Here is a 22,456-nt window from a genome sequence, read left to right as displayed (position 1 = left end):
TTTCGATACTTCTCCAATATAAAAGTTAATAATAAAAATGTACTGATAAACATGAATATTGAATAAGTTTAGTTATCTAGATTCTCCGTTTCTTTTCACTCAAACTACACGGCATACACTACAACAAATTGCCACTGAACTCCTCGAAAAAATGTGCCACTTGCTGAATTCCTCCGTTTGCTTTTATAAACACGACGGGGTTTTCATCTATTTCTCTCCTTAAATAAAAAAAAAGTACCTTATTTTAATTTAGTTTAAATAAATTCGATTCTTCTACTGTTATCTACTGTGTATACTTTTCGATACTTCTCTAATATAAAAGTTAATAAAAATGTACTGATAAACATGAATATTGAATAAGTTTAGTTATCTAGATTCTCCGTTTCTTTTCGCTCAAACTACACGGCATACACTACAACAATGGCCACTGAACTCTTCGAAAAAATGTGCCACTTGCCAACTGCCCCTGATTATTACGTTGATATGATCCTTCAATATTTTTTTTCTCTACAATAATCCGTTGTTTTCCTTCATTGCGCTTTCCATGCACGGATTCTGCTAGAGAGCTTTATTAAAAATGTGAATATACAAAGCATCAGACTGCAATGTAAGTACAGATTTGAAAACAAAGCATCAGACTGCAATGTAAGTACAGATTTGAAAACAAATACCTGGTGAGAAGGGGGAAAAATATACAAACAGATACGAACAGGAGAAAACCAATGATGAAGGGAAGAAAAACAAGGGAGGAGGGACAAAACACTAGGAAGAGGTGAATGGAGAGGGGAGATAATACAGAGGGAAAGGGACAGGGAGAAAACCAATGATGAAGGGAAGAAAAACAAGGGAGGAGGGGTTAGAATATACAAAGCATCAGACTGCAATGTAAGTACAGATTTGAAAACAAATGCCTGGTGAGAAGGGGAGAAAATATACAAACAGATACGAACAGGGAAAAACCCAATGATGAAGGGAAGAAAAACAAGGGAGGAGGGACAAAACACTAGGAAGAGGTGAATGGAGAGGGGAAATAATACAGAGGGAAAGGGACAGGGAGAAAACCAATGATGAAGAAGGGGGAAAAACTAGGAAGAGTTGAGCGGAGAGGGAGGGAAATAAATACAGAGGGAAGAACGAAAGACAGAGGAGGGAAAACCAAGGAAGGAGGGACGATAGAATAGGAAGAGATGAACGAAGAGGGGGGATAATACAGACGGATACGGGAAGGGATTAAACGAGAAGACAGGGAGAAAACCAATGATGAAGAAGGGGGAAAAACTAGGAAGAGTTGAGCGGAGAGGGAGGGAAATAAATACAGAGGGAAGAACGGAAGACAGAGGAGGGAAAACCAAGGAAGGAGGGACGAAAGAATAGGAAGAGATGAACGAAGAGCGGGGATAATACAGACGGATACGGGAAGGAATTAAACGAGAACGAATGATAGAGGGAGAGAAAAGAAGGAAGCAAGGAGAGGTGGAGAGAGAAAGACATGAGGAACGGAGAGAACAAGAACGAGAAAAGGTGCGGAGAGAGAACGAAGAAACGGGACAAGGGAAAGAAAAAAGAGAAAGAATACCAGAGAGAATAAAAAGAAGGAAGGATACAGGGAGAAAGGAAACAGGATTCAGGAAACGAGAACGAATGATAGAGGGAGAGAAAAGAAGGAAGTAAGGAGAGGTGGAGAGAGAAAGACATGAGGAACGAAGAGAACAAGAACGAGAAAAGGTGCGGAGAGAGAACGAAGAAACGGGAAAAGGGAAAGAAAAAAGAGAAAGAACACCAGAGAGAATAAAAAGAAGGAAGGATGATAGAGGGAGAAAGGAAACAGGATTCAGGAAAGGGTGAAACTTTGACACAAGAAGGAACGGTAAGTTTGAAATGAAAATGTTCTGGAGATGGTTATTTAATATCTACTTGTGTGCAGGCGTTTCTGCATACATTATGCCCCTACAACCTACATAATGCTTATGTATGCCCTACATAATGGCAAGATATATCTTTCTACCCAAGTACCTACCTACCTACAATCTACATATCAACATTCACAACACATTTCAAGTAAGTAGGTACCTTATCTGTCGAAGTATCTACTTGAGAAGAAGGTGAGGCGAGTACCTACATAAGTACTTACATTTACGTACTGAAGTATTCTCACAGGATTGAATGAGACACTTAGATAGTGAAGCCGGAAATTTTCGTGATTTCCGTGATGTGAACTGACTCAGAAACGGGGCCCCTATGCCGATGACGGCCCAAAAATCAGAAAAAAATTCCTTTCGAAAGGTTGAAAATATTCCATACCTCGGTCGGGATCGAACCACGCCTTCCTGATTGCTAGGCGAACATTTTGGCCAGTTCACCACCGGGGCAGGTAGGTAGGTAGATATATCCCGGGGCAGGTAGGTAGGTAGGTATATCCCAGGACAGGTAGGTAGGTATATCCCTGGGCTAAGCTAGAATATGATTTACCTATATTCTGTGCTGGATTTCCCGGTTACATCCTAAAGTAGAGTTAAAGAGTTCTCATTTTCTTATTTATTTCCCTCAAAAACTTCTCAACATTTTATCTGCCAGCCTTTCCAAAGTTCCAGATGGAAGATTTTGAAAGATGGGACTATGATCGAAGCTCATGGAGGATCATCTCATAAAATGCCTTGTACAACTAGACAATTCAGATTCAGACATTTTACCATGACAAGCCCTCCCTACATCTCTTCTTTTTCTTACCATTAATTACCTACTCCCCCTATCTCTTTTCCCTTAACCTATAAATTTTTAATTAACTACTTGGAATCTAATCTGCCCGGCTGTCTTCTTTTCTTTCTCCGCTACTCGATACTGTCGTAATTAGCAGAGGCGAGAGGAAGGAGGAGAAGGATTGAGGGAGAGGGAGAATGCGAGGAGGAAGAATGGAAAGGAAAGGAGGAGAAGGAGAGACACTCTTTCCAGAAGTTGGAAAATTATAGGCGCACATATTTACAGAAAACTTAACCCATTCATATGTCAAGTGCCCCCCACCCCCCTTGACACTCCGCTGTCGTAATTAGTAGAGGCGAGAGGAAGGAGGAGAAGGATTGAGGGAGAGGGAGAATGCGAGGAGGAAGAATGGAAAGGGAAGGGGAGAAGGAGAGACACTCTTTCCAGTAGTTGGAAAATTACTTACAGGCGCACATATTTACAAAAAACTTAACCCATTCATATGTCAAGTGCCCCCCACTCCCCTTGACAAATGTTAAGTGATATGATGGGATGTTAAATAGTATCCCACATTAACCCGATCAAGTTTCAACGCGAATGTAGCGTTTAGAAACAGGGTCGAAAAAGTGAAAAACTCCCCTTGCAGTAGTTTGGGATTGGCGTTGAAGCTCCGGGGGTTTGTTCTTAGTTTTGTTCTGGCTAGGACCACAATTCTTACAAACTTACCTTCTTAGTTTTCTTATTTGAGTCAATCAAAACCAAAATTAATAAAAGTTTTACACTTACCACCAGGAAATTGAAATGCAACTGATTTGTAAATGACGGTCTTGATATTACCTGTAACAGACGGATAAAACCACACATTGTATTACTGAAGTTATTACTTTCTATTATTTTATTCTAGGAATTAAACTGTACAGGTATTGTCACAGTGGTCCCGAAAATCTAGGGCACTACCTCCGAAAGAGTCAATAAGTAAGTAGGTGTAGGTACCCATCTACATATGTAGGTACTTATTAGAATACACAGAGAAGAAGACTCAGTATCATGAGATTCGGATATAGACCATCCGGAGATGTCCTACACCTGAGCGCGAGCGCCCTTAAAGTAGAATACACAGAAGTGAACGGATTTAACCCATTTTGGGGTTTGCCAAGCCTTATTGGGAACTCCTGTTTTAACATTTACAGTTGCAACACAAAAACTACCATGCTATCCGAGACCCCAAGGTGTAAACAAGTTAACGAATGCATTTCTCTGGAAATGTTAGCAAAACCCGTAACACGCCTCGGTAGTCTTCCTTCCTACCTTTACGTCTTTCCCTCTTTCCGTAGACAGTCAAGTCCATAATGACTTGAATACTGGGTGACCCAGTAGCTTTCCCTCACCCATTCAAATCGACACATACGAAATCCAGAAGAAGACACCCTCTATACGAGCAGCATGAGGTAGTCTTCCTTCCTACCTTTACGTCTTTCCCTCTTTCCGTAGACAGTCAAGTCCATAATGACTTGAATACTGGGTGGTGATCCAGTAGCTTTCCCTCACCCATTCAAATCGACACGTACGAAATCCAGAAGAAGACACCCTCTATACCAGCAGCATGAGATAAAAATCGTCCCAAGGAAAGAAAATAGGAAAATACACTTCCAAAGAAACTCCCAACAGATTTCAGTCATAAACTTTCTCTCCTGCTTCTTTTATTCCCTCATTCTCTTTCTTCTCTTCCTCCTCCACTTCTTCCTTTACCTCCTCCTCCTCCTCCTCCTCCCTTACGTCCTCCTCTTCCTTCATCTTCTTCTCCTCCTCCTATTTCTCTTCCAAACTCCTCTTCCTTCCCCACCTCTATCTCTTCTTTCTCCTCCATCTCTTCATCTTTTATATTATACCATCAGGATAAAATCCGCCCCGGGCGGGAATCGAACCCGCGGCCTAGCGCTTATAAGGCAGACGCACTACCAACTAAGCCAACTAGGCTGGAAAATATTGCAAATTGTGAATTGAAAAGTAGTAATAGTTTTGTTCTCAGGATCGGAGTCACTGAATCCAACAAATTCATGAAAGGGGGGGGGGCACTCCCTCGACGAAAGAAAAGCGCAACGGATAGTAATATAAAACCCAAAAATATTCTCCAAACATAGGAGTGAGAGGAAAGGGAAAGAGAGAGAAAAAGACCGAAAGGGAAAACGGAAGGTCAGACATTGAGTGAAACAATTCACCAGTGTATAGTGTATACAGATTCTCAACCCTGTTGCTCTCGCTTCGACAAAAAGGGATTGTTATATAGGGAAAACGGAAGGTCAGACATTGAGTGAAACAATTCACCAGTGTATACAGATTTTCAACCCTGTTGCTCTCGCCTCGACAAAAAGGGGTTGTTATGAAACATATTTGTGGTTCTTGTTAGAATATACAAAGCGTCAGACTGCAATGTAAGTACAGATTTGAAAACAAATACCTGGTGAGAAGGGGAGAAAATATACAAACAGATACGAACAGGGGAGAAAACGGAAGGTCAGACATTGAGTGAAACAATTCACCAGTGTATACAGATTTTCAACCCTGTTGCTCTCGCCTCGACAAAAAGGGATTGTTAGAAAACGGAAGGTCAGACATTGAGTGAAACAATTCACCAGTGTATACAGATTTTCAACCCTGTTGCTCTCGCCTCGACAAAAAGGGATCGTTATGAAACATATTTGTGGTTCTTGTTAGAATATACAAAGCATCAGACTGCAATGTAAGTACAGATTTGAAAACAAATACCTGGTGAGAAGGGGGGGAAACGGATACAGACAGGGAAAAAACAATGATGAAGGGGGGGACGCCAAGGGAGGAGGGACAAAAGAATAGGAAGAGATGAACGGAGAGGGGAGGATATAATACAGAGATAAAGGGACAGGGAGAAAACCAATGATGAAGGGAAGAAAAACAAGGGAGGAGGGACAAAACACTAAGAAGAGGTGAATGGAGAGGGGAGGATATAATACAGAGATAAAGGGACAGGGAGAAAACCAATGATGAAGGGAAGAAAAACAAGGGAGGAGGGACAAAACACTAGGAAGACAAAACACTAGGAAGAGGTGAATGGAGAGGGGAAATAATACAGAGGGAAAGGGACAGGGAGAAAACCGATGATGAAGAAGGGGGAAAAACTAGGAAGAGTTGAGCGGAGAAGGAGGGAAATAAATACAGAGGGAAGAACGGAAGACAGAGGAGAGAAAACCAAGGAAGGAGGGACGAAAGAATAGGAAGAGATGAACGAAAAGGGGGGATAATACAGACGGATACGGGAAGGGATTAAACGAGAACGAATGATAGAGGGAGAGAAAAGAAGGAAGTAAGGAGAGGTGGAGAGAGAAAGACATGAGGAACAGAGAGAACAAGAACGAGAAAAGGTGCGGAGGGAGAACGAATAAACGGGAAAAGGGAATGAAAAAAGAGAAAGAACACCAGAGAGAATAAAAAGAAGGAAGGATAGAGGGAGAAAGGAAACAGGATTCAGGAAAGGGTGAAACTTTGACACAAGAAGGAACGGCAAGTTTGAAATGAAAATGTTCTGGAGATGGTTATTTAATATCTACTTACTTGTGTGCAGGCGTTCCTGCATACATTATGCCCCTACATAATGTTTATGTATGCCCTATATAATATTTATGTATGCTCATACATAATGTTTAGGCGAGAGAGAAAACAGGGTGTTACTGCCACACGGTGCGGTGCTATTAGGTTGTTGTTATACAGGGTGGTGTACATATTTAGTCTAGTGACGCGACGCGAAGTCAATATGTAGAAAGTAGAGAGCTGACGATTGCATTCGAATTTTAAGTATATCGTACGAAAAATTTGGAAAGTTCTCTGTTTGATGAACTCAATCGCGTAGGAGTAATTTTCTCCATGTTTGGGAACAAGTTATTGAACAGACCTACTTTAGGTTCCGGGGCATCTAAGAACTCCAGAATTAGGAATACCTTCTTGGGCAGAGCTGACACCTTGTAGCTTATAGTGAACCAAATCCTGCCTCGCCTATCGCCTATAGCAGTCAATAGCAACTTATTGCGGGCGAAAAAATTTCCATTCTTTTTTTAGCGTGAAACGAGGAGGAGAAGGAGGAGGAGGGGGAGTACTTGTGTTCAAAATTCAATTTTCTCAAAATTTCTTCCGCACTCCAAAAAATTGTTTCGAACATGAAAATTTTCCTTAAAAAAAAAAAAAAAATCCGAGCTTTCAAATCTCGATTATTTTTGTGCTGTCGTAGTCAAATTCTACATTATCTTAACAGAGCGGTGCGGCGCAAGATATATCTTTCTACCCAAGTACCTACTACCTACAATCTACATACCTATACATCCCAACATTCACAACACGTTTCAAGTAAGTAGGTATATAGGTACCTTATCTGTCACGGTGCGGTGCTATTAGGTTGTTGTTATACAGGGTGGTGTACATATTTAGTCTCGTGACGCGACGCGAAGTCAATATGTAGAAAGTAGAGAGCTGACGATTGCTTTCGAATTTTAAGTATATCGTACGAAAAATTTGGAAAGTTTTCTGTTTGATGAACTCAATCGCGCGCTTTCGAATTTTAAGTATATCGTACGAAAAATTTGGAAAGTTCTCTGTTTGATGAACTCAATCGCGTAGGAGTAATTTTCTCCATGTGTGGGAACAAGTTATTGAACAGACCTACTTTAGGTTCCGGGGCATCTAAGAACTCCTGAATTAGGAATACTTGGGCAGAGCTGACACCTTGTAGCTTATAGTGAACCAAATCCTGCCTCGCCTATAGCAGTCAATAGCAACTTATCGCGGGCGAAAAAATTTCCATTCTTTTTTAGCATGAAACGAGGAGGAGAAGGAGGAGGAGGGGGAGTACTTGTGTTCAAAATTCAATTTTCTCAAAATTTCTTCCGCACTCCAAAAAATTGTTTCGAACATGAAAATTTTCCTTAGAAAAAAAAATTCGAGCTATCAAATCTCGATTATTTTTGTGCTGTCGTAGTCAAAATCTACATTATCTTAACAGAGCGGTGCGGCGCAAGATATATCTTTCTACCCAAGTACCTACCTACCTACAATCTACATATCAACATTCACAACACATTTCAAGTAAGTAGGTACCTTATCTGATTTTTGTGCTGTCGTAGTCAAATTCTACATTATCTTAACAGAGCGGTGCGGCGCACGATATATCTTTCTACCCAAGTACCTACCTACCTACAATCTACATACCTACATCCCAACATTCACAACACATTTCAAGTAAGTAGGTACCTTATCTGTAATTTTTGTGCTGTCGTAGTCAAATTCTACATTATCTTAACAGAGCGGTGCGGCGCACGATATATCTTTCTACCCAAGTACCTACCTACAATTTACATACCTACATTCACAACACATTACTTTAAGTAGGTACCTTATCTGTAGAAGTATCTACTTGAGAAGAAGGTGAGGCGAATACCTACATACATACTTACATTTACGTACTGAAGTATTCTCACAGGATTGAATGAGACACTTAGATAGTGAAGCCGGAAATTTTCGTGATTTTCGTGATTTCCGTGATGTGAATGGGGCCCCTATGCCGATGCCGGCCCAAAAGTCAGAAAAAATTTCCTTTCGGAAGGTTGAAAATATTCCATACCCCGGTAGGGATCGAACCACGCCTTCCTGATTGCTAGGCGAACATTTTGGCCAGTTCACCACCGGGGCAGGTAGGTAGGTATATCCCGGGACAAGTATAGGTAGGTATATCCCTGGGCTAAGCTAGAGTATGATTTACCTATATTCTGTGCTGAATTTCCCGGTTACATCCTACGGCTAAGCTAGAGTTTGATTTAGGTACCTATATTCTGTGCTAGATTTCCCGGTTAAACCCTAAAGTAGAGTTAAAGAGTTCTCATTTTCTTATTTATTTCCCTCAAAAACCCCTCAATATTTTATCTGCCTTTCCAAAGTTCCAGATGGAAGATTTTGAAAGTTGGGACTAAGATCGAAGCTCATCGAGGAACATCTCATAAAATGCCTTGTACAACTAGACAATTCAGACATTTACCACGCCAAGACATGACAAGCCCTCCCTACATCTCTTCTTTTTCTTACCATTAATTACCTACTCCCCCTATCTCTTTTCCCTTAACCTATAAATTTTTAATTAACTACTTGAAATCTAATCTGCCTGGCTGTCTTCTTTTCTTTCTCCGCTACTCGATACTGTCGTAATTAGTAGAGGCGAGAGGAAGGAGGAGAAGGATTGAGGGAGAGGGAGAATGCGAGGAGGAAGAATGGAAAGGGAAAGGGAAGAAGGAGAGACACTCTTTCCAGAAGTTGGAAAATTATAGGCGCACATATTTACAGAAAACTTAACCCATTCATATGTCAAGTGCCCCCCCACCCCCCTTGACAAATGTTAAGTGATATGATGGGATGTTAAATAATATCCCACATTAACCCGATCAAATTTCAACGCGAATTGGGAGGAGGGACTAAACACTAGGAAGAGGTGAATGGAGAGGGGAGATAATACAGAGGGAAAGGGACAGGGAGAAAACCAATGATGAAGAAGGGGGAAAAAACTAGGAAGAGTTGAGCGGAGAGGGATGGAAAAAAATACAGAGGGAAGAACGGAAGACAGAGGAGGGAAAACCAAGGAAGGAGGGACGAAAGAATAGGAAGAGATGAACGAAGAGGGGGGATAATACAGACGGATACGGGAAGGCATTAAACGAGAACGGAAATAAATACAGAGGGAAGAACGGAAGACAGAGGAGGGAAAACCAAGGAAGGAGGGACGAAAGAATAGGAAGAGATGAACGAAGAGAGGGGATAATACAGACGGATACGGGAAGGGATTAAACGAGAACGAATAATAGAGGGAGAGAAAAGAAGGAAGTAAGGAGAGGTGGAGAGAGAAAGACATGAGGAACTGAGAGAACAAGAACGAGAAAAGGTGTGGAGAGAGAACGAAGAAACGGGAAAAGGGAAAGAAAAAAGAGAAAGAACACCAGAGAGAATAAAAAGAAGGAAGGATAGAGGGAGAAAGGAAACAGGATTCAGGAAAGGGTGAAACTTTGACACAAGAAGGAACGTAAGTTTGAAATGAAAATGTTCTGGAGATGGTTATTTAATATCTACTTGTGTGCAGGCGTTACTGCATACATTATGCCCCTACATAATGTTTATGTAGGTATGCCCTATATAATGTTTATGTATGCTCATACATAATGTTTAGGCGAGAGAGAAAACAGGGTGTTATTATGTTAAGGCGGTCTCTTCCTGATCCCTGATGTGCCGCGTCCATTTTAGTTTAGGACTATTGCACTGCAAAAAAAAAAACAGGGTGTTACTGCCACACGGTGCGGTGGATTCAGGAAGGGTGAAACTTTGACACAAGAAGGAACGGCAAGTTTGAAATGAAAATGTTCTGGAGATGGTTATTTAATATCTACTTGTGTGCAGGCGTTACTACATACGTTATGCCCCTACATAATGTTTATGTATGCTCATACATAATATTTAGACGAGAGAGAAAACAGGGTGTTACTGCCACACGGTGCGGTGCTATTAGGTTGTTGTTATACAGGGTGGTGTACATATTTAGTCTCGTGACGCGACGCGAAGTCAATATGTAGAAAGTATATGTAGAGAGCTGACGATTGCTTTCGAATTTTAAGTATATCGTACGAAAAATTTGGAAAGCTCTCTGTTTGATGAACTCAATCGCGTATAGGAGTAATTTTCTCCAAGTTTGGGAACAAGTTATTGAACAAACCTACTTGAGGTTCCAAGGCATCTAAGAACTCCAGATTTAGGAATACATGGGCAGAGCTGAGTAAGTAAGCCTATCAGACCTCAGAGGTTCTGTGTAGGCCTGGTACTGATAGGGCTTCACGAGAAAAGCTGATGTTAGCAATTAGAATCATGGAACTATACAGGGACAAGATGGAAGTCGGTTGTCCTAGAGGTGCGCCTTCGGTTGACCTTAGTGTAGACGCTGCTTGACCCTTCATGTTTAAGTTCAAATAAAGGAAATAAAAAGTATCTACATACCTAAAGAGTTTGATAGACGGAACTATAACTGCTGAAGTCTTATCGCCCCGAAAGCGAAGAGAGAGAAAGACAGCCGTTCCGAGTACGAACCTTATCTATTTGGGATAAAATCCGCCCCCGGGCGGAAACCAACCTACGACCGCGCGCTTACAAGGCAGACGCGCTATTAACCAAGCTCACTAGGCTGGTAAGAAAAATTAATACCAATTTTTAACCTTAATTCTGAAGAGGGTTCTGTACGAACAAAAACACAACATTGTAGCAAACATACATTAACAAACACTATCATCAAACATTATTAATATCGAATACATTTCTACCATCCCATACCGATGTCTAAGGCTTGATGCACAGCATACAGACACACATGTACGTATGATGCCACTAATTATTGAATTAAAAACAACAGACAAATTGTAAATAACATGTTCTCAGTGGGCACATGTAACCAACTGGATGCACGAAAAGTTGAGACACTGTGGGTTCCTTCGATATAATATTAGGATATGTTGAACGATTGCCCAAGTAATATACTAACTGAAAACAAGACATCTAAGAACGTTTTTAGGACACTGAAAGTGGACATAACTCTCCATTACTTTTATCTATCTTCCTATGTTCCAATTCCGAACACTGTTAATTCGATTCCAGTAACCAACTGGATGCACGAAAAGTTGAGAGACTGTGGGTTCCTTCGATATAATATTAGGATATGTTGAACGAGTGCCCAAGTAATATTTACTAACTGAAAACAAGACATCTAAGAATTAGGACACTGAAGGTGGACATAACTCTCCATTACTTTTATCTAACTTCATATGTTCCAATTCCGAACACTGTTAATTCGATTCCAAATTTAATGTGAAGAAGAATAGGACAGAGAGAAGAAAACTATAAAATCTTAGCTGGCGAAGATCCGAATAATCCCCAACTATTGTGGAACATATTATGAATGTTATGCAACTTTATGAAATCCCTAACAGCTCCAAAGATTTTTTTTCCAGGCAATTAAAAAAGGAAGAAGAGAAGAATAAAAATATGAATTTCGTGCTAGAAATACTTTTCAGTAGGTACTCGGGGGAATAGAAATTTCTAGACCTATAAATTTTTAATTAACTACTTGAAATCTAATCTGCCTGGCTGTCTTCTTTTCTTTCTCCGCTACTCGATACTGTCGTAATTAGCAGAGGCGAGAGGAAGGAGGAGAAGGTTTGAGGGAGAGGGAGAATGCGAGGAGGAAGAATGGAAAGGGGAGGAGGAGAAGGAGAGACACTCTTTCCAGTAGTTGGAAAATTATAGGCGCACATATTTACAGAAAACTTAACCCATTCATATGTCAAGTGCTCCCCACCCCCCTTGACAAATGTTAAGTGATATGATGGGATGTTAAATAATATCCCACATTAACCCGAACAAATTTCAACGCGAATGTAGCGTTTAGAAACAGGGTCGAAAAAGTGAAAAACTCCCCTTGCAGTAGTTTGGGATTGGCGTTGAAGCTCCGGGGGTTTGTTCTTAGTTTTGTTCTGGCTAGGACCACCAATTCTTACAAACTTACTTTCTTAGTTTTCTTATTTGAGTCAATCAAAACCAAAATTAATAAAAGTTTCACACTTACCACCAAGAAATTGAAATGCAACTGATTTGTAAATGACGGTCTTGATATTACCTGTAACAGACGGATAAAACCACACATGGTATTACTGAAGTTATTACTTTCTATTATTTTATTCTAGGAATTAAACTGTAGAGGTATTGTCACAGTGGTATTTGTAAATGACGGTCTTGATATTACCTGTAACAGACGGATAAAACCACACATTGTATTACTGAAGTTATTACTTTCTATTATTTTATCCTAGGAATTAAACTGTAGAGGTATTGTCACAGTGGTCCCGAAAATCTAGGGCACTACCTTCGGAAGAGTCAATAAGTAAGTAGGTGTAGGTAACCCATCTACATAGGTACTTATTAGAATACACAGAAGTGAACGGATTTAACCCATTTTGGGGTTTGCCAAGCCTTATTGGGAACCCCTGTTTTAACATTTACAGTTGCAACACAAAAACTACCATGCTATCCGAGACCCCAAGGTGTAAACAGGTTAACGAATGCATTTCTCTGGAAATGTTAGCAAAACCCGTAACACGGCCTTATTGGGAACCCCTGTTTTAACATTTACAGTTGCAACACAAAAACTACCATGCTATCCGAGACCCCAAGGTGTAAACAAGTTAACAAATGCATTTCTCTCTTATTGGGAACCCCTGTTTTAACATTTACAGTTGCAACACAAAAACTACCATGCTATCCGAGACCCCAAGGTGTAAACAAGTTAACGAATGCATTTCTCTGGAAATGTTAGCAAAACCCGTAACACGCCTCTACCGTATAGGCACCTCCACATGTAAAACTCAAACCACACTAATATGTTGTGACGTTTTTCATACATAATTCACCCACAGTAGTACGACTACATAGCGAACGTAAATTTATCATGTGAAACCCGACTCCCCCCTCCCTATCCATTAGTGTCATATTGCTGCAACCTTACCAGTTACCAGGCGATCCCCCTCTCTCCTATTTCCCCAGGTAGTTTAGGCCTGAAATTAATGATATGCCCCCTCCCCCAAAGAAGAGAGTTGTGAAACTGATAAACCATTGGCGGAGAGTGAGCAGATGGCATATAAGATACCTAAATACATATTTAAGAAATGAGATATGTACCTATCTGACTGAAATAGAAGTCACTTAAGTGTCAACTTTTTCCTGCTTTTTTTTACGGGAATCTTGTTCATTCATGCCATCTCGGTCTCAATTAGTCTCAAAACTCAAACCACAAATATTTCTATTCAAAATTTTCTAGAAATTTACTTACGTATACTATTATTATTTTAATTTTCTAGAAAGCTAAGCAAGTATTACATAACTATCATTTTATATCACAATTCCTAGAGAAAAGAAGACTCTACCTCGCGAGTTCTGTAAAGTTGGTAAAACTAATAACTTGATAAGTTGGCATAGAAGACGAATGTTTTATGAGAAATATGAAACCATTGGCGGAGAGTGAGCAGATGGCATATAAGATACCTAAATACATATTTAAGAAATGAGATATGTACCTATCTGACTGAAATAGGAGTCACTTAATGTCGACTTTTTCTGATATTTTAACGGGAATCTTCTTCATTCATAAATTCCATCTCGGTCCCAATTTGACTCAAAACTCACATCACAGATATTTCCCTTTGAAGTTTTCAAGAAAGCTAAGTAAGTATTACATAACTATCATTATACATCACAATTCCTAGAGAAAAGAAGACTCTACCTTGCGAGTTCTGTCAAGTTGATAAGTTGGCATAGAAGACGAATGTTTTATGAGAATTAATAATTATGAGTAGGTAAGTACTTATGAGTTATATGAGCATTCACGGGAATCTTGTTTATTCATGCCATCTCGGTCTCAATTACTTAGCCTCAAAACTCAAACCACAGATATTTCTATTCAAAATTTTCTAGAAATTTACGTCTATTATTATTTTAATTTTCTAGAAAGCTAAGCAAGTATTACATAACTATCATTTTACATCACAATTCCTAGAGAAAAGAAGACTCTACCTTGCGAGTTCTGTCAAGTTGGTAAAACTAATAACTTGATAAGTTGGCATAGAAGACGAATATTTTATGAGTTATATGAGCATTAAAGTACTTATGAGTTATATGTAGTGATGGGTCGTGGGTAAATACCCACTGGGTAGGTAAATAAAAATTGGGTATTTACCCGGGCATTTATCCATCCCCAGGGTGGGTAAATACCCGGGTATTTTAAAAAAAGGAGAAAAATAAACAAAAAACATCGTCACTTGTTTTTTTTTTTTTTTATTTCCCGGGCACAATTCGACTGAGGCGCTTCTTGAAAATACCCGGGTATTTATAAAAATTGGGTATTTACCCGGGTAAATACCCAGGGTATTTACCCCAAAAATAAGTACCCGGGTATTTACCCATCACTAGTTATATGAGCATTAAAATGGTCTTATCATGCGCATTGTCCAGGATGGCGTCATAATCTATAAGTGTAGTCCGTGGGTGCAAGGGTTAACGAATTTGAACTCCTTTTACATAGGGAACAGATCAACATCCGTGTAGATTGGGTTATTTATGGGTATCCAGGCCCGGCCTTGTGGCACTAACCCTATTAGGCCCAACGCTTGAAGCCTCAAGTCTCGGGGAGTATCTTGCTCTTACCGTTCTCGAGGTACAGGCAGAGAGACGCAAGGACGCATACACACATAGACATTTTACATAGGGAACAGATCAACATCCGTGTAGATTGGGTTATTTATGGGTATCCAGGCCCGGCCTTGTGGCACTAACCCTATTAGGCGCAACGCTTGAAGCCTCAAGTCTCGGGGAGTATCTTGCTCTTACCGTTCTCGAGGTACAGTCAGACAGACGCAAGGACACATACACACATAGACTAATAGGTGGTAATGGGAAAGCACTCAAGTTCTGAAGATAAAGGTTTCATAATTTGAGTTATAAGTGTTATAACCTTATAACATTGCATTTTCCCACTGAAATTCAAGCTTGACTCCAAATGAGACAATGAGATCACCCTTACCTAACTCGCGTTCAAATTGCCTGTCTAGCTCTTGAGTCTAGACTTGTCGGTCCCTGTTTAACATCAGAATCATCGAATCCAACTAAAATATCTTCAAGTACATATATCTACCTTTGAATAATTACTAGACAGTCCTTAAAATATGTTTATGTTCCACATTCTTCTTCTTCCTCTTGACATTATTTGAGGTCCAAAGTGTTCATAGCAATAAAAGCAAACAGTGCCAGCGTTTGTTTAGAAGTCCAGATGCAGTGTTAATGAACTCCATAAGGCATACATGGAGAGCAAGGAGCAAGATATGTGTTAAGGAGTAACCTACTCTACCCGAGCAATGACAGTGCAGTCAACTCACACAAAGGTTAAATACCTACTGCACTTGAAATGGACCATTTTCTCAACAAATGTCAAGTAAACCCGAACACATAGAACTCGTTAATGGTGTTATATATTAATTATGACCGAAGTAATACTACTATTTTTAATGGCACTGAAACTTGTAAGGATGGGTTGAAATCTTGAAATTCTACGAATGATAATGGTACTGAAAGCATTACACAGTTTATGCAAGAGAGAAATAGGTTTAATAGAGGGTACTTCGTCCTGAAATGGAAGAGAAGACAGATAGGACAAAGTCAGCCGTTCCGAGAACGAACGTAGTCTGTTTAAAGTTCTCCCCCGGGCAAGAATCGAACCCGTGACCTAGCGCAGGCGAGCTACCTGCGAACTAGGCTGGCTCTCAAATTGCTTATTCTGACCATTTCAAAAGTTCACCTTGAAACGTGTACTTAAAGTACATAGAAAAGGGGGCCAATGTAGGTAATTCAATGGTTCATATTCATACAACTAGTATTAAATGGTACAGCGAGTACTAAATGAACTGCACCTATACCTTCCTACATTACTACACAGTTAGGCACATGAGCCAATGTTCCATACACCTAGTACTAAATTAACTGCACCTACCTCCCCACATCAGTACCTACCTACCTACACAGTTGGAACATACATATCTAATGTACAAACTACTGGAGGTGCGCCTTCGGTCGACCTTAGTGTAGACGCTGCTTGACCCTTCATGTTTAAGTTCAAATAAAGGAAATAAAAAGTACCTACATAATTAACAAATTTGATAGAGGGAACTGTAACTCCTGAAGTCTTATCGTCCCGAAAGCGCAGAGAGAGAAAGACAGGATAGGAGCAAGCCAGCCGTTCCGAGTGCGAACCTTATCTATTTGGGATAAAATCCGCCCCCGGGCGGAAACCAACCCACGACCACGCGCTTACAAGGCAGACGCGCTATTAACCACTAGGCTGGCAAGAAAAATTATTACCAATTTTTAACCTTAATTCTGAAGAGGGTTCTGTACGAACAAAAACACAAGATTCTAGCAAACATACATTAACAAACACTATCATCAAACATTATTAAAATCGAATGCATTTCTACCGTCCCATACCGACATGTATGTATGTATGTAAGTATAACGCCACTAATTATTAAATTAAAAACAACAGACAAATTGTAAATAACATGTTCTCAGTGGGCACATGTAACCAACTGGATGCACGAAAAGTTGAGAGACTGTGGGTTCCTTCGATATAATATTAGGATAATATCCTACATATTATGTTGAACGAGTCCCCAAGTAATATACTAACTGAAAACAAGACATCTAAGAACGTTTTTAGGACACTGGAGGTGGACATAACTCTCCATTACTTTTATCTAACTTCATATGTTCCAATTCCGAACACTGTTAATTCGATTCCAAATGTGAAGAAGAATAGGACAGAGAGAAGAAAACTATTATAAAATCTTAGCTGGCGAAGATCCGAATAATCCCCAACTATTGTAAAACATATTATGCATGTTATGCAACTTTATGAAATCCCAAACAGCTCCAAAGATTTTTTTCCAGGCAATTAAAAAAGGAAGAAGAGAAGAATAAAAATATGAATTTCGTGCTAGAAATACTTTTCAGTACTCGGGGGAATAGGGATTTCTAATCGATTCCAAATGTGAAGAAGAATAGGACAGAGAGAAGAAAACTATAAAATCTTAGCTGGCGAAGATCCGAATAATCCCCAACTATTGAGGAACATAATATTATGAATGTTATGCAACTTTATGAAATCCCAAACAGCTCCAAAGATTTTTTTTTCCAGGCAATTAAAAAAGGAAGAAGAGAAGAATAAAAATATGAATTTCGTGCTAGAATTGCTAGAAATACTTTTCAGTAGGTACTCGGGGGAATAGGAATTTCTAGCGAGATAGAATCCATTGCCAAGACGGTATGAAAAGAGAGGAAAAAAAGAGTTATTCCAAAATGGCTGCTGCGCTATAAGTGGGTAGGTAAATAATGAAAATATTTCAATTAAAACGTACATCGTACGTAGCTAGGAAGAGATGAGAGGAAAATCTTGCTTTTAATTCATGTTTTTCATATCAAGAAAAAGAAAAACGTCACCCCTCCAGCACCGTCCACACTAAGGTCAGTTGAATCGATTGACATTGCCAGAAAGCCAGAAACACCTCCACACTATAAACTAGGTATATTTCCGTTTCACCAAAATCCTTACCTACCTAAGTATGTACTTTCTGTATGGGGTCCAGGTTGATCGACATTGTCTGATCTTAGAATGGACACTACCTTAGGTAAATAACTACATTGAAAAAAAAAATATCATACCTAGGTACCTATCCAAGAAGAAAAATTACATATTCCTCCAACAAAGGGGAATCGAACTATGTATCTGAGTGATCAAAGCCAAGCACCCAGTGAAGCTCATTAGGAAAACACTAAGAGCATTCAATATACATTATAATGATAGCAATAAAAGCAAACAGTGCCAGCGTTTGTTTAGAAGTCCAGATGCAGTGTTAATGAACTCCATGAGGCATACATACATGGAGAGCAAGATATGTGTTAAGGAGTAACCTACACTGCTCGAAGTGCTCGAGCAATGACAGTGCAGTCAACTCACACAAAGGTTAAAATACTGCACTTGAAATGGACCATTTTCTGAACAAATGTCAAGTAAACCCGAACACATAGAACTCGTTAATGTTGTTATATTAATTATGACCGAAGTAATACTACTATTTTTAATGGCACTGAAACTTGTAAGGATGGGTTGAAATTCTACGAATGATAATGGTACTGAAAGCATCACACAGTTTATGCAAGAGAGAAAAAGGTTTGATAAAGGGTACTTTGTCTTGAAATAGAGAGAGGAGAGGACAGAATAGGAGAAAGCCAGCCTTTCCGAGAACGAACGTTGTCTGTTTAAAAGTTTAAAGTTCGCGCCAGGCAAGAATCGAACCCGCGACCTAGCGCAGGCGAGCTACCTGCTAAGCCGAAAAGGCTGGCTCTCACATTGCTTGTTCTGACCATTTCGAAGTTCACCTTGAAACGTGTACTTGACAGATGGGAACAAATGTACATTTGTAGGTTATCCAAGGGTTTATACATCCAACTAGTAAGTAGTACACAGCAGGTACTAAATGAACTGCACCTACCTTCCTACATTAGTACACAGTTCGGCACATGAGCCAATGTTCCATACACCTAGTACTAAATGAACTGCACCTATCTCCCCCACATCAGTACCTACCTACCTGACACAGTTAGGAAAATACAAACTACTTACTTAACTAACTGCACCTACCGTACAACGAGAGGTGCAAGAGTGATAATTTGACCAAGTTGTTGGTCTAAAAGGAGTGGTTGAGGTAAAAGACCTGTGGAATGTTGAGAGGACAAAATTCCCGAGTTTGCCCGAGAGGAAGTAATAAAATTCGAATAATAATAAAAGAGAAGAACATGAAATTTGTGAAATAATAAAAAATTAAGTACGAACTACGAACCAATAACACCTCGTGTATACCGGAGGTATGAAGAGTTTTTATTTAATTTAAGGGCCTCAGGGGAACTTTGAGGGACGTCGATTTTTGGTGCAAAGAGGTTCGTAGATTCGTACAAGCCCAACCCTTTTTTTGGGGCAGTTGCTCCTACACCTAAGCCTCAGAGTGTATGGATTTGAGCTGCAAAGAGGTTACCTGAGAGGCAGGGTATTGTACACAAAATATAGATGCAGGCAAATGTAAAGGGGAAGTAACGGCTTACTTAGATGATTCAAGTCAACTTAAGTTTATAAGTCAACTGAACAACTAAGTAGTTAGGCACTCAATAAGTTTACTATAGTCCGTGGGAAGCGAGATTCCTAGAATATTTCACTTTAAGATTGTGAAGTTTAAAGGGAGGTTATTGCGTCAGCTATTACCTACCACTAGATCCGGTGTCCCCAACTTCAATATGTCTTACGTTCAAAACTACCTACCTTGAGTCCTTACCCCTCGGAGGTATCTACCACCGCACAGCCACTACAAGTTATATCTCACCTAATCCATTCCTTCTTTGACAGCAGCTTCCTCAACCTACACCTCTTCACTCTAATCTACATCTACATCCCTACTTCCCCACTACCTACACGCACACTCTACATCAGCAGACCTACTCATTTCTAAACCTACCTACGCCTCTCCAATACTACCTCCCTCTTCACTCCCTACCCAACCTAGCTCGGCAAACATTTCCATAACTACATTCCATCATCTATTGATGGATTAGAAATGTTCGTTTTGCTGACAGGTAGGTAGAGTAGCGATGACAGTTCCTCCCTACTTCCCTCCTAAGCCTTATTATATTTGTCTATTGATGGATTAGAAATGTTCGTTTTGCTGACAGGTAGGTAGAGTAGCGATGACAGTTCCTCCCTACTTCCCTCCTAAGCCGTATTGTATTTGCCTTCTTCCTTTTTACTTTCCTTTTACGATTCTGATGTTCGTTTTGCTGACAGGTAGGTAGAGTAGCGATGACAGTTCCTCCCTACTTCCCTCCTAAGCCTTATTATATTTGCCTTCTTCCTTTTTACTTTCCTTTTACGATTCTGTTCGTTTTGCTGACAGGTAGGTAGAGTAGCGATGACAGTTCCTCCCTACTTCCCTCCTAAGCCTTATTATATTTGCCTTCTTCCTTCTTCCTTTTTACTTTCCTTTTACGATTCTGGAATTCAGGATCCTACTGAAAGGCGAAATTCCTTTGAGGAAAGATCAGCTCTCTTGTTCTCTTTATTCTTGTTTTCTCCAAGTTCCATTTGGTTCTTTTCTCATTATCATTTCGTTTTCCCCGGACACCGACTGTTTTTACCGCCTGCTTTTTATGTCCCGTTCACCAATAAATCTCATCTCACCCATACTTCGTGTTGTTTTTCCCTCCTTCGCTCTCTCCCCCCAAAATCAGCCTTTTTTTATTTCAGAGGCCATAGTTCTACTCTCTCCTCAGGATTCGGAAAATGGAGCATGAAGGGGTGTAACACAGGCTCTATTCCTCATGTAAGTAATTACTGGATTTGAGGAAATCTTTTAATCAATCTAAGTGAACAAGAACCAAAAGGAATATATTCTCTTGTTTCTCCACACCAGATAGAGAATTATCCAGTTTGGGATGATTTATTTTATTCCTCTGTTTTTGATTTCGTATATTTTTAATTAAAAGTAAGGGAAGTTTTAGAAATTTTAGATTTAGGAGTTTAGATTTGCATTCTTACAGAAGGTCCGGAGTTTTAATCCGTCCCTTTCTTTGGATCTCTTTACCGGTCTTTGAATTTGTAGTCGGAAAACCGTGGGGGAGGGGAGCCACTTACATCCGAAAGTTTCGTTCTGTAAATAAAAGGACTTTTCGTTTAAACTATGCCTGTAGGATTAATAAGGACTTAAGTAGATAACGTATCCAATTCTATTCAAATGAAAACTATGTAGGTAGGATGGAGACAGATGGAGGCAAGTAATTTTGAGACAGTATTACTTAACCAACTCGCATAAAAGTTGATCAATGAATAAGTACCTACCTACGTATCTGCAAACTAACAAACTACTGATGTAAGTACTTACTTACAATTCGAATAGGCCCAAAGAGTTCCTTTACCAAAGCAGTAGGCTACAAAGTTTAATTATTGTAGCACAATGGCGCATCCAAAATAATTGGTTTCTGTAAGTAGGTACTTAAGTAAATAAATACCTACACTAAATACCAAAGTAAATAAGTAGCAGGTCAGATTGAAATCTGACTTCAGTATCAGTAGGTATGTAAGACGGTCGATAATATGCTTATTTATACTTACTTACATTTCGAATAGGACTAAGTAAAGAGTCCCTTTACTCCAGCAGTAGCCTACAAAGTTGAAGTATTACTTATGGCAAAATTAGTTTCTGTAGTAAGAAAGTAAATAGGTACAGACCTACGTAAGTAGTACTTAGGTCACATTGCAATCTGAATTCAGTACCAGTGGGTAAGTGTGTAAGAATTTAAGTAAAAGGAGGCATCTCAAAACCAATACTCAAAGGAAGTACCCCAAGGGACAAACACCGAAACCCCCAGCCCACTCCTATACCTAAAAACAACACCTGATATTGAGCATACACTTCCACTTTATAGATATACCTAAGTACCTACCTACCCATTAAGCATACATTTCAACTTTACAGATATATTTAGCTTCTAGCTTTATTGCGTTTTCCAATCAAAACCAATACTCAAAGGAAGTACCCCAAGGGACAAACACCGAAACCCCCAGCCCACTCCTATACCTAAAAACAACACCTGATATTAAGCATACACTTCCACTTTATAGATATACCTACCTACCTACCTATTAAGCATACATTTCAACTTTACAGATATATTTAGCTTCTAGCTTTATTGAGTTTTCCACCTAGTTTTAATCCGTTAGACCACAGTTTTTGACCTATGTTAGATTAATCTTTCAAATTGTAAATCTTGAAAAGCAATTAGGATTGAAATTCTTTCCAACCCCCTCCTCTCCTCTTATGCCCTGGTGTGGGTAGGGTTACCATAATTTATTCGACGGGTATGCCCCACCCTGTAGCATTTTTCTTCGGAGTTTTTATTACTCCCGCTGAAAACATATTACATTACAGCAGTTTATTGCAGGGAAATAAACCTTATTATGTTTACGTATAATTTATGTAACTAGGTGAAATGAAGAAAATATCCCTGGAAAAAA

This window comes from Diaphorina citri, unplaced genomic scaffold (genome assembly GCF_000475195.1).
Source record: "Diaphorina citri unplaced genomic scaffold, Diaci psyllid genome assembly version 1.1 scaffold2004, whole genome shotgun sequence".
In the NCBI taxonomy this organism is placed as follows: Eukaryota; Metazoa; Arthropoda; class Insecta; order Hemiptera; family Psyllidae; genus Diaphorina; species Diaphorina citri.
This window is presented reverse-complemented; position numbering follows the sequence as displayed.